The 12280-nt window shown below is 35.0% G+C and overlaps 1 protein-coding gene and 1 non-coding gene across 3 annotated transcripts in view; both read right to left on the reverse strand.

Moving 5' to 3' along the window:
• The window catches only part of CDH9 (cadherin 9), a 143499-nt gene that overhangs the window by 109106 nt on the left and 22113 nt on the right, over positions 1-12280 (reverse strand). The gene's annotated exons all lie outside the window — the stretch shown is intronic.
• On the reverse strand, positions 782-888 carry LOC131489687 (U6 spliceosomal RNA). The gene has a single exon (XR_009250677.1). It is a non-coding gene; the product is annotated as a U6 spliceosomal RNA (small nuclear RNA).

Raw genomic sequence — 12280 nt, forward strand, 5'->3', positions numbered from 1 at the left:
AAATCACACAGCATTTTTCATTTCTCTGTCCGACTTATGTCACTTAGTAAAAATCCCTGTGCGTCCATCACAAATGGCAAGCTTCCATTTTTTATGGCTTAGTAATGTTCCATTATGTATGAATATACGTGTGTGTGTGTGTGTGTGTGTGTGTATGTGTGTGTGTGATATCACATCTTGAATTTCTTCAATAATATGTCATCTATCAGGGAAATTAAAGAGAAACTTATTTTTATATCTCAAATTTTTAATTAGTGGAGAAGGTATAAGTGAATTTCCTGCCTGTGGTTTCACATCAGCTTCCAGTGACAGAAATGAACATCAGAGTCTGTCAAATGCAAATTAATGAGTGTTTCACATGCCATCAGCCTACACTAAGTATTTCTCATTTAAGAAAGAGTGCACAGTGCTAAAAATTGTCCATATTTAACACTGTATTTGATTAGACAGAGATTGTTTCTTGAGTTAGGTCTAGAAACCAGTAGTTCAGACAAAACTGTTGGCCTGCCTATGTCTTAGAGTGGGAGGGGTGAAAATGGGGACAAGAGGGTGTAGTGGTAGGATGTGCTTGGTAGTCTGGAGGAGAAGAAGGGAAGTTAAATAGCTGTGGAAGAGCAAATTATAACATAAATGTCCAGACATTTATAATAATTTTCACAGTGGAGACATAGATAAGTTAATATTTTAACTATTCAATGTTTTAAAATTTTTAATTAAATATTTTAAATATTTCAAATATTCATGGGTATTATGGATTTCATTTTATTTATTCTTATTATTTTTGAATGTTGAATGCTTAATGAATTTGTGTGTCCTCCCTGCACAGGAACCAAGCCAGTCTTCTCTGTATCGTTCGAATTGTACTATCTGTACTGCCAAGGCGAGCACGAGAGAATATTTTGGATTTTAAAAAGGAATTTCAGTCTTTTTGTTTCATGAAACTTTTTGTCAATCTGATTACAGGATAATGTTTTTAAATCATTAATTAAGATATGAGACATAAGTATTAAAAAGAAAATCAATCCTATTAAAATACAGCTACCAAAACATTTTAAAAACTGATTTTGGTTAAATAATATATATGCTTCTTGATTAATGCAATAAATTACAAAACCCATCAGCAGATCTATTAGTACCATGGTGTCAAAAAAAAAAAAAAAAGAACACACGAAGCACTTAGTATGATACTTAATTCCTACTGAGGATAAAATCACAGATACCTCTAATACTTCTGTGTAGTAATACCCATAAACATAATTGGGAGGGGGGCGCCTGGGTGGCTCAGTCAGTTAAGCGTCCGACTTCGGCTCAGGTCACGATCTCGCGGTATGTGAGTTCGAGCCCGGCGTCGGGCTCTGTGCTGACTGCTCAGAGCCTGGAGCCTGTTTCAGATTCTGTGTCTCCCTCTCTCTCTGACCCTCCCCCGTTCATGCTCTGACTCTCTCTGTCTCAAAATAAATAAATGTTTAAAAAAAATTAAAAAAAAACATAATTGGGAGGGATGCTAAATTTCAGTTCGAGAATAGTACAAATATTGATGTAATATATTTTCAGTTTAAATATATAAACTCTATGTTAAGATTTCTTAGAACTACTTACAAAATTTTAAAAAAAGACTTAAATTTTGAAGAATATGTAATTTTATAATAACATTAGGCAGAAGACTGGAATGAACAGTAAACCTATGGGGAGGACATATGGATTAAAATTCTGAGTTTGTCACTCTCTTAATGAGCTTAGGCAAGTTTATTAACTAGGTTTTATTTTCATTATATCTGGAATGGGAATCATAAGCTTATCTTATACAGAGATAAAATGATTAAATAAAATCATGTGTATAAAAAGAATCTGAAATATAGTAGATTAATAATATATAATTATAGTCTTCCTTTCCTTCAACCTGAAACTATTGATTAGTTCATTAAATAATTATATTCTATTAATGTGCAATAAAGCAATATGCATTTGCCTGGGAAACTATAAATGAGACTTGAGAAGGTCATTGTAAACTATTACAGTAACCATTTTAAAGGCATAAGCACATCCATGGTTTATTCGAAGTGTTAATCTGGAGTCTGTAGTAGGCACTGTTGTGTTCCACACGGATACTGTTTACCAAGCCAGTCTACTTACTAGCCAGCTGTTGTTAGGTATGGCTGCTACCTGCTTATAGCTAACTCCTTCTGAGAAATTTTCTGGACTGATGAGAACCACCAAACTAGGGACTTACTCCACTCACCACTATGATCAGTAACAATGAGGGGCAAATAGATCCTTTGCCTCAAGGTGGGTCAAATGTATTCCAGAGTCTTCTCTCTGTGGATCAGGCAAGGCTATACTCAATCTGAGAATATGTCTCTATGATCTTTCTTTTTCCTGCTTTATTCCCTTTTAGTACAGTTGTCTCCTGAGAAGCACATTTTCAATCAATCACCTATATCCAAATCCAAGTCTCAGACTGGATCTAGGGAAGCCCGTAAGATTGTACATATATAGTCTGAATGAACTTCTACTCTGTTAGAAGTGAGCCTTTGAGTTTTTTTTTTTTTTCAAATATTTATTTGGTGCCTACTTTTGCCAGATGCATAGCACACTTTAGATGCTTGAGATGCAAACAAAGACTTCTGCCCTTGTGTAACTTACATTCAAGCCGGAAAAGATAAACACTATCCAATAAATGTAATAAATATGAAAACAGTAGAGAGAAAGTATTCAGTGCTATTGAAAAATAGTAGAGCAATATAGGGGAATCTGAATATAGGGTCTGGGGAAGGGAAGAGAGGTGAAATTCCAGGTTGGCCTCATTGGGAAGGTGTTCTTTGAATAAAACTTTGAAGTAAGGGGAACTATACAAGTAGATATGCAAGGGAAATATTTTCAGCCAGAGTAAAAGCCTATAGCAATGGAGTGCCTGGCTTGTTTTAGTTGTGTCTGAGAAAGATAAGTGAAGGGGAGATTATAGGAAGAGAGGACAGAGTGAGAGTAGGAGGTTTTTTTATGCCAGAAAGGAAAGTATATTAACAGGTAGTGGCATCAAGCCAAGTGATCAAAACTATGGGGACTGGAAATTGACCATTAGATTGAAACTATAACCTTCACTATGTAATTAATATATTGCAATGGTTTTCGAATAAATTTATATTTTCTTTTACCTGGATTATTCAAATGGCCTCTAAATATTCAAATGGTCTAACGTGTAATTCCTAGGACATGCTACAGTCTTTGTTAGTGACAAATAAATTTGCAAATATCCTTCTATCTATCTTGATTTCACTTTTCTGTGAAGTTGGCCTGGGAAACTGTTCAAATTTTAAGACTCATACTATTACAGCTTATTGTTTGAAAGCATTAACTTTGGAACTTGGATGCCTGGTTTCAAATCACAGCTGTCCTAGTCCTACCAGATGCCTTTGAACTTCTTATTTTACTATGAGTTCTCCACTTACCTTGCTGTGCATGTTGTATTATTGTGGGTTTTTAGGATGCTTTGAGTTAAATTAGCTGATACCCATAAAATAAATGATATATTTTCTGGATATTCTGTTTCGAATGGACTATTTAATGCAATGATAACAGTATATTAAAATAATGTTTCTCACACACACAGTATGTTTATCATAGGTCAGTTAGTGAAGATGGTTCCACCTTATCTTCCCCCCCGCCCAGGATCTCATTGTCAATTCACTTAGGCCAGAAGTTCTTTTATTTTTAATTTATTTCCAGTATAGTTAACATACAGTGTTGAATTGGTTTCAGGTGTACGTTACAGTGATTCAACAATTCTGTATATTAGTGCTCATCAAGAGACGTGTACTCTTAATCCCCTTCACCTATTTTACCCTGTCCCCCACCCTCCTCTCCTCTGGTAACCAAATATTTGTTCTCTATAGTTAAGAGTCTGTTTTTTGGTTTCTCTCTCTTCCCTCCCCCCCTTTGTTTCTTTCCTTCAATTCCACAAATGAGTGGGGCGCCTGGGTGGCTCAATAGGTTAAGTGTGTGACTTCGGCTCAGGTCATAATCTCCCAGCTTGTGAGTTCAAACCCCATGTTGGGCTCTGTGCTGACAGCTCAGAGCCTGGAACCTTCTTCAGATTCTGTGTCTTCCTCTCTCTCTGCCCCTCCCCTGCTCAAACGCTGTCTCTCTCTCTCTCTCTGTCTCTCTAAACAATAAATAAACAATAAAAAAAATTTTTTAAAAATCCACATAGGAGTGAAATCATATGGTATTTGTCTTTCTCTGACTGGTTTATTTTGCTTAGCATTATACTCTCTAGATCCATCCGGTTGTTGCAAGTGGCAAGATTTCACTCTTTTTTACGGCTGAATAATAATTTTATGTATGTATGTATATATATATATATATATATATATATATATACACATGTATATATATATATATATATATATATATACACATGTGTATATATATATATATACACATGTGTATATATATATACACATGTATATATATGTACACATATATATAATTATTACTATTATATGCCCATTCATTTGTCAATGGACATTTGGGCTGCTTCCATAATTTGGCTAATGTAAATAAGTCTGCAGTAAACATAATGGTACACATGTACTTTCAAATTAGTGTTTTCACACTCTTTGGATAAATACCCATTAGTGTGATTACTGGATCATATGGTAGTTCTATTTTTAATTCTTTCAGAAATCTCCATACTGTTTTCCACAGTGATTGTGCCAGTTTGCATTCCCACAAACAGCCCACAAGGGTTCCTTTTTCTCTACATCCTCGCCAGCACTTGTTGTTTCCTTTTTTTTTTTTTTTTTTTTAATTTTAGCCATCTGACAGGTGTGAGATAGTATCTCATTGTGGTTTTGATTTGCATTTCCCTGATGATGAGTAATGTTGAGCATCTTTTCATGTGACTGCTGGTCATCTATATGTCTTCTTGAGAGAAATGGCTATTCAGGTCTTCTGCCCACTTTAATTGGATTATTTGGGGGGGTTGGTGTTGAGTTGTAAAGGCTCTTTATATTTTGGATACTAACCTTTTACAAATATGTCATTTGCAAATATCTTCTCCCATTCAGTAGGCCGTCTTTTAGTTTTGCTGATGGTTCCACCTCATCTTTATCAGAATTTCAGGCTAAGGGAGACAGACATGCTTCTCTCCCTACTTCCACCTTTACCAAGGCAAGAAAAAGTAACTTTGCAAGTGACATTCAGTCATTTAACATCTCCACACACATCAGTTTACACACTTCAATTACACTCCCTTTTGACCAAATCAGCTGAATTTGTCTAACTTCAAAGGTACTGGTGAAATACCTTCCTAGCAAACACTCAGAAGTTAGAAATATCTGGTAAATAACATAGATGATTATGACAATTCAAGCCCTCATTAACCAAATATGAGGCTGATTCTTCCTCCTGGAGAAAAATGTGCAAAGATACCACTCACAAGTTCCATCCAGACTTGTCATCAAGTTCAAATCGAGGGAGTGTAGAAGAAACATAGCATGAAGTAGTTTCTATATCAAATCTACATGAGGCTTCTCATGACCAGAGATTAAAAGATAGCATGTGACACAGGGGCAGCATAAGTGCAACAAGTTTTCTCCAGAAAATGATGGCTGTTTTGAAATCCTGTTTGCTTGTCCTACTATTCTGACAGTAGAGTATTAAGCCATAATTAGATCTTATTCTCCAGTTTTGTCTCTTAAGAGGATCTCCCTTATCTAGTAGTCTTTGTGCCTCTTCATTTTCTGGAATTCTTTCATATTTGTTGACCTCATGGACCACTGCTGAAGAAGGCAGAGTGAATAGTATCACTCTTTGCAAGATGAGCAAATTTCTTAGCGAACTTACTGGCCATGCAAGTTGATGGCCCCAGAATCATCTTAACCTCACTCAGACCCAGAGTTTTGGATCTGGCCTGGCAAGACAGTTCTTAAAAACTAACTCCTCTTTTTCTTTTTGGCTCCAGTTAGTTTCATGTGTCAAGTGTCACTCCATAGAAATATGTTCCATTTAAACATACTTCTTAGATTTTTCTATATTTATTTATTTTCTTACCACTGCTCCACAGGTCTTGCTGTGTCTACTTCATTATAGGTTTCTTAGTCTTATTAGGTTTTACTGGACGAAACATAGTTTCAATGTCTTTAACATGAGACAATTTATCTGGTATAAGGATGTATTGAGAACCAAACACTTAACTGGGTCCTTAATTTTGCTGACATAATCTGTTCAGAAGTTTGAAAATAGCCATGATGGTCATTCTTCTGCTTTGCTTTCTGCTACAAAAGTTTCAATCATCCATTTTCAAACCAAACTATTATTTCTTTTAAACAAGGAGCATTGAAAAAGTTGGCTCTTTCACTCAACTTGTTGGTCCATTTATGCCATTTGCATTTCTTCAAATATTTTGCCATCAAACTGACAATAATGCTCTGAATTTATCTGTTTTCTAATAGCATTTTGACAATACAGGCATGGTGACAAATATGCCCTTCAATTACTCTGATTTCCCACATTTTCCCTTAGGGCTACAAGTTCACTGGGCCCAGGATCTGCGTTCCAAGTTACGACAAATATTACGCTCTTCTATGAAGTGAATTTCCACCTCTTGATCCTCTGATTAGGCTTTCTTTATGGCTGGATAGCCAGGAATTAAGTTAATGCTACAAATTTTAGGATTTCTTATTGTTTTTAGGACAACATATCACCTCTAGTAGATATTTATGTACCTGTCATGCTATAGTAATTGAAAACATACAAAATTGCAGTAGCTTTAGAAACAAATGCATACTCAGAGTATATGACCACTGTTCTTGTCCTGGGAGACTGTAATAAACCTTATCACCAGGAACCCAAGGCAGGAGAACTTCTATCACCGTACTCCATGACTGCCAAGAGAAGACAGAGGAAACATGGAGAATCCCATGTTGGCCCTTAGGCCTCCCATGCAGAAGAGACACATTTGCACCCACATTTCAGTGGGCAAAGCAAAACATAACCATGGTTATGTCTAAATTCAGAGGTAGGGGAGTAAAATAATCTTATGATGTGTTTGGAAGAGAGAAATCCAGAAATATTTGGACAAGAGTTCTGATGATTGCTTCAACAGCCTATGAAAATGCTTGTTCTGGGTTGAATTGTTTCTGCCAAAAAGGTATAGTCAACTCCTCACATATGGTACCTAAAAATATGAACTTATTTGGAAACAGAGTCTTTGAAGATGTAATCAAGTTAAGATGAAGTCATCCTGAATTAGAGTGGACTTTAATCCAATGGGTCCTTATAAGAAGAGACACAAATATAGAGTGAAGAGGGCCATGTGAAGGAGGAGGTAGAGACTGGAGTTGTGCTGCCATAAACCAAGCTATCAGAGGCTGGAAGAAATAAGGAATTATTCTCCACTAGAGTCAGTGGACAAAGTATAGACCTGCCAATACTTTTATTTAGATGTCTGGCCTCCATTGCTATAAGATAATACATCTCAATTGTTTGAACCTACCCAGTTGGTTGTATTTTGTTACAGCAGCCCTACAAAACTAACACAGTGCTAATTAGATATAAATGTTTATTATCAATTTGTAATATTTCCTTGAATTTATCAGGTAAATTTAAAAGATTCTTTTTTCTGTTCTTCAACATCATTAAATCCATAACATTAAGGACAGAGAGTTAACATGAAGGATTTTTAAGACCATAAACTTAGAATTGTTTTGGAAGGCTGTCATATAACTTTTGGTAAGACACTAACCTTCTCTATGTCTCAGTTACTTACTTTGTAAAACAGTTATAATAATAATAATAATAATAATAATAATTTATTATATAAATATAATAATAACAGTTATAATTGATTGCTACTAATTCTCTTAAAAGGTTAGAAAAATGTTCAGTTAAGGTTAGATATTTTTAAGTTACTTATGACTATTTTGACTATGATTTTTGATTTTTAACTATGATTTGAAATTGGAATAGGGGTTTTTTTCATCCATATATTAAATCATCTTACTCAATGCAGAGCACAAGATTAAAAAATATGTTTACTAACTAAATAATTTAAGTTAAATACTTAATGTTCAGTATACTGAATTACATATATTTTATTTTTTTTAATGTTTTATTTATTTTTGAGAGAGAGAGAGAGACTGAGTGTGAACAGGGGAGGGGCAGAGAGAGAGGGAGACACAGAATCTGAAGCAGGCTCCAGGCTCTGAGCTGTCAGCACAGAGCTCAATGAGGGGCTCAAACTCGTGAACCACGAGATCATGACCTGAGCCAAAGTTGGATGCTCAACAAACTGAGCCACCCAGGCGCCCCAACATATATTATGTTATTTTTGGAATTCCTTCTTAAAAAGTAATGTAATGTGGAAGAAAATTATATGAGGTACTCTGATATTAAAGTACGAAATCACATATAAATCATGACCATATATATATATATTTTTTTTTTAATTTGTTTTAATGTTAGTTTATTCTTGCAACAGAGCGTGAACAGGGGAGGGGCAGAGAGAGAGGGAGACACAGAATCCGAAGCAGGCTCCAGTCTCTGAGCTGTCAGCACAGGGCCCGACACGGGGCTCGAACCCCCAAACTGTGAGATCATGACAGAACTGAAGTCAGACGCTTAACCAACTGAGCCACCCAGGCACCCCGTGACCATTTATATTTAAGCATTTCTCTAATAATCTATTTTTAAACATATATATTTACTTTTAAAATGTGTGTGGTTTTTAAATATATATTTTTATGTTTAAAACACATATACATATTTGTTTTCTTTTTCCTCAGCCTATATGAATAAAAACACCAGCAAAATTCCATTTATTTTCTTGAAATGCACTGTGAAATGAACTCTGTCAGATCGATAGTAAGGATCTTGGCACCGATGCCAATTTAAATGTTACTATAGCAATCGCCATGGTTATGTTTTCAATTAGTGATACACAGTCACAGCATAACATGGATCTAGTGTATCATTTGGTAACTTCAAAATGGATCTACAGATTATTTGATTTTACCAGTCAAATAAGAGCCAAAAAGAAAGAAAGAAAGAAAGAAAGAAAGAAAGAAAGAAAGAAAGAAAGAAAGAAAGAAAGAAAGGTGAAACAAGCAACAACCGTGGTCTATTCCTAGGTTTCAAATTTCAAATATTCTCTAACTAAAGTTTAAAAGTATTTTAAATCCATTAGCATGTTTACATTTGCAAATCAGCTATATAAGCACAACACAGTTACAAAAAATTTTACTTAATGAGTCATTGTCAAGATACTGTCATTAAAAAATCCAGGGTTTATATCATCTGGAAATCTATCTGAAAATAAAGTTACATATAATAAATAGTTACTATTAAATCTCATGGAGGGAAGGAAAATAGATGATAATAATATAACAGTCATTCATTATGGTTCTATCCAGCATTTATTAAGTACATGTCATGGACCGGGCACTCCTCACAGCTTTGGTAATCATTCATTCTGTTTTGAGACAGCCCATGTCTTTCTCTTCCTAGTCCACTGGAATTTTTCCACCTCCATCTTTAAGTTTCCTGGGGCTATTTAGCCAGTGAAATTTGGGTGGGTGTGATGTGTGCTCTATCTGGGAAGAACGTTTATGAACTGCTGCGGGATCTTTTTTCCTCTGCCATACCAAGTATGGCAAGATTTCCCAGCCTAGGACCCCAAATAAAAACAACAGGAGCTTACCCCCACCCCTGCAAGCCAACCTGTGATGGATATATAATGGGAGAGAAAAAGAAAATTTTTGTTTGAAACTTCTTGCACACCCTAGGCCTTTATAACTGATGCATATATCTTAAATCACAGAAATTGCTGAAATCACACTCGCAAAAATCTATTTGATGAAGGCGCTATTGTTCAGATTTTATACATGAAAAATATGTTTAAATAAATTGCCCAAGGTAAACATCTATTAGGTGGTGAGGGAGAAAATAAAAATCACGTCTGAGAGCTGACAGCTGGTACCTGGCCTGCTGACTAAGAGCTATGCTATAGTTTCCCCTGCTGAACACCAATTGAACAGAATATCATCATCAGATGAACTCACTCAATAGCTGTGAATGGATAAGGCAAAAGCAGAGACACTAGGTAGCCCCAAAATGACCAAATATCTTTCTTTCTTGGTTACTTTTTCAAAGACAATCTCAAACTGTTTTTCCAGCTTTCTATATAGAAGATAATATACATCTATAAAATTGCCCTGATTTCCTGATATGACCTAATCAAATGCTGATCTCTGCTTTCATAAGCACTTCCCAAATATCCTAGCATATTCCCAAATTCTGTAATAAGCCTATCCTAACTCTCTCTGACCAAATTACTTCCAACTTCCCCATGATGGGAAGTGTGCCTCGTTGCAGGAAGTTAATACACCTAAGTTTGACACAACTGTATTATTCATGATTTTTTGGACATTGGACTTTTCCAATGGTAATTGAGACTTATACTAGGGGAGTCTGGCTCTAGTATCCATAACACACCACTGTGCTGTAATCTGAATAAAACAGTATGAATATTGATAATTAATAAAGTAATTAACATAGGTTATTTCCTTTCTTTTACTGAACTACTCAAGGGATTTGAATTAAAACAATATGTCAAGGAACATTGTAGTGAAATCAGCACTGATAGGATTTATTGGTGTGTGTCTGTGTGTGTGTGAATTTATAAGGAAATTTTGTTAAGGAATAGGCTTACTTCCCACCCCCCTGCCCGAACCTCACATGCAGAGGCTTGCATCAATTATACTCCCATCTTATGAGCCATAATTATTGTTTGTTCATACAAGGATCTCTTATTTCATTGATTTATTTTTATTTTTATTCCCATATTCTACTCTCAGCTACCCCAGTTTTCCTGAGAGTTTCCAATAAATAAGAACCTGTGAATCAAAAGTATCTTGCATTAAAAATTAATTACCCTTATCATGTACCCAGGGGTTTGTGTAGAATTATGATCTGATTTGATGGAGGAATAATGGATCAAGAGTTCAAATGACTCAATGTGCTTATTTTATGCCTATAAGATGGGATGTAATGGAATACCTAACTGTAGGTACTATTTCAACAATTTGAACATGTTATCTTTCACTTTACACATATTACACACATTGCACATAATTGAATCTATTTTTTTAGGGACTGTAAAGTTACAAATGCTTAAAATTTAGTTAGAAATCCTGCACAAAGAGGTTAATAAAGGACTGAAATATCTCTATAACCCACTGCATTCCCAAGGGAGAATATTATTCTCACCTTAATCATACTCTTACTACTAATCTTCATTAGGACATCTTTTCTTTGCTATAAAAGGAAAACTAAGAAGCAAAAATGCATCCAAGTTAATCTAAAATTAGGCCTAGCTGAAGTTCCTTACACCTCTTCTATGGATCCTTCTCTGTAGGAAACTCATTTAAATCTGTCACACGAGAAGACCAGTTTATTTTTATTTTTTTCATCATATATTTGCCAAAGGAACATATGTTTGCTGCTTAAATAACATCATTAAGCATCAGATATATGAAGTATATTCATCAAAGCCAAAATCAGATTCTCAAATATGGCCTCTTAGGAAGGAGCCTGTTACTAAATATAAATTCTAGAATGTATGCTTTGGTTACTTGGACATTAATAGTGAGTCACAGAATTATTTAATTATTGTTTTTATTGCATAATACTGTGACCATATACTCTGCCACATACTTGACACAGCTTATCTTTTCTAATAGGATTCTGTTTACTAAGCCTCTCAGAGTCACCTTTGTCAACAACACTGTGACTCAGGATATTCAGTATGTCATAATCTCCTGATAGATAATAACTCAGCGAACAATCATTTTTAATTCATGATTTTGTCATCCTAATCTAATGAGACCATCATCATCATGATTTTCATCAACATCATCAGAACTAATGTAGGTAAATAGGCAGAGGAAATGTATAAAGACAGATACAACATCTACTGACATTTTATATAATTTTTATTAGCTAATCTATCCTTTAACATTTCTACATTTTACAGATTTTGAGCAATTTATTTTTCCCTTAATTGCATCCATCCTCAGAAATGGATATTGTAGCATCTCAATAAATCTCTAACAGACAGTACCAGCATATGAGTACCTACTATTAGTAAATTTATCTTGTTTTTTTCCCCAGAGCTTTGATGCACTGTCAAGTGTGGGTTTGGGCCATACCTTCACAAGTCAATTCTGCAACACGGTGCTGGAATCAATAGACCGTACAAGGTTGAGGAGAGGGATAAAGTTGA

Source organism: Neofelis nebulosa, chromosome 1 (genome assembly GCF_028018385.1).
Source record: "Neofelis nebulosa isolate mNeoNeb1 chromosome 1, mNeoNeb1.pri, whole genome shotgun sequence".
Taxonomy (NCBI): domain Eukaryota; kingdom Metazoa; phylum Chordata; class Mammalia; order Carnivora; family Felidae; genus Neofelis; species Neofelis nebulosa.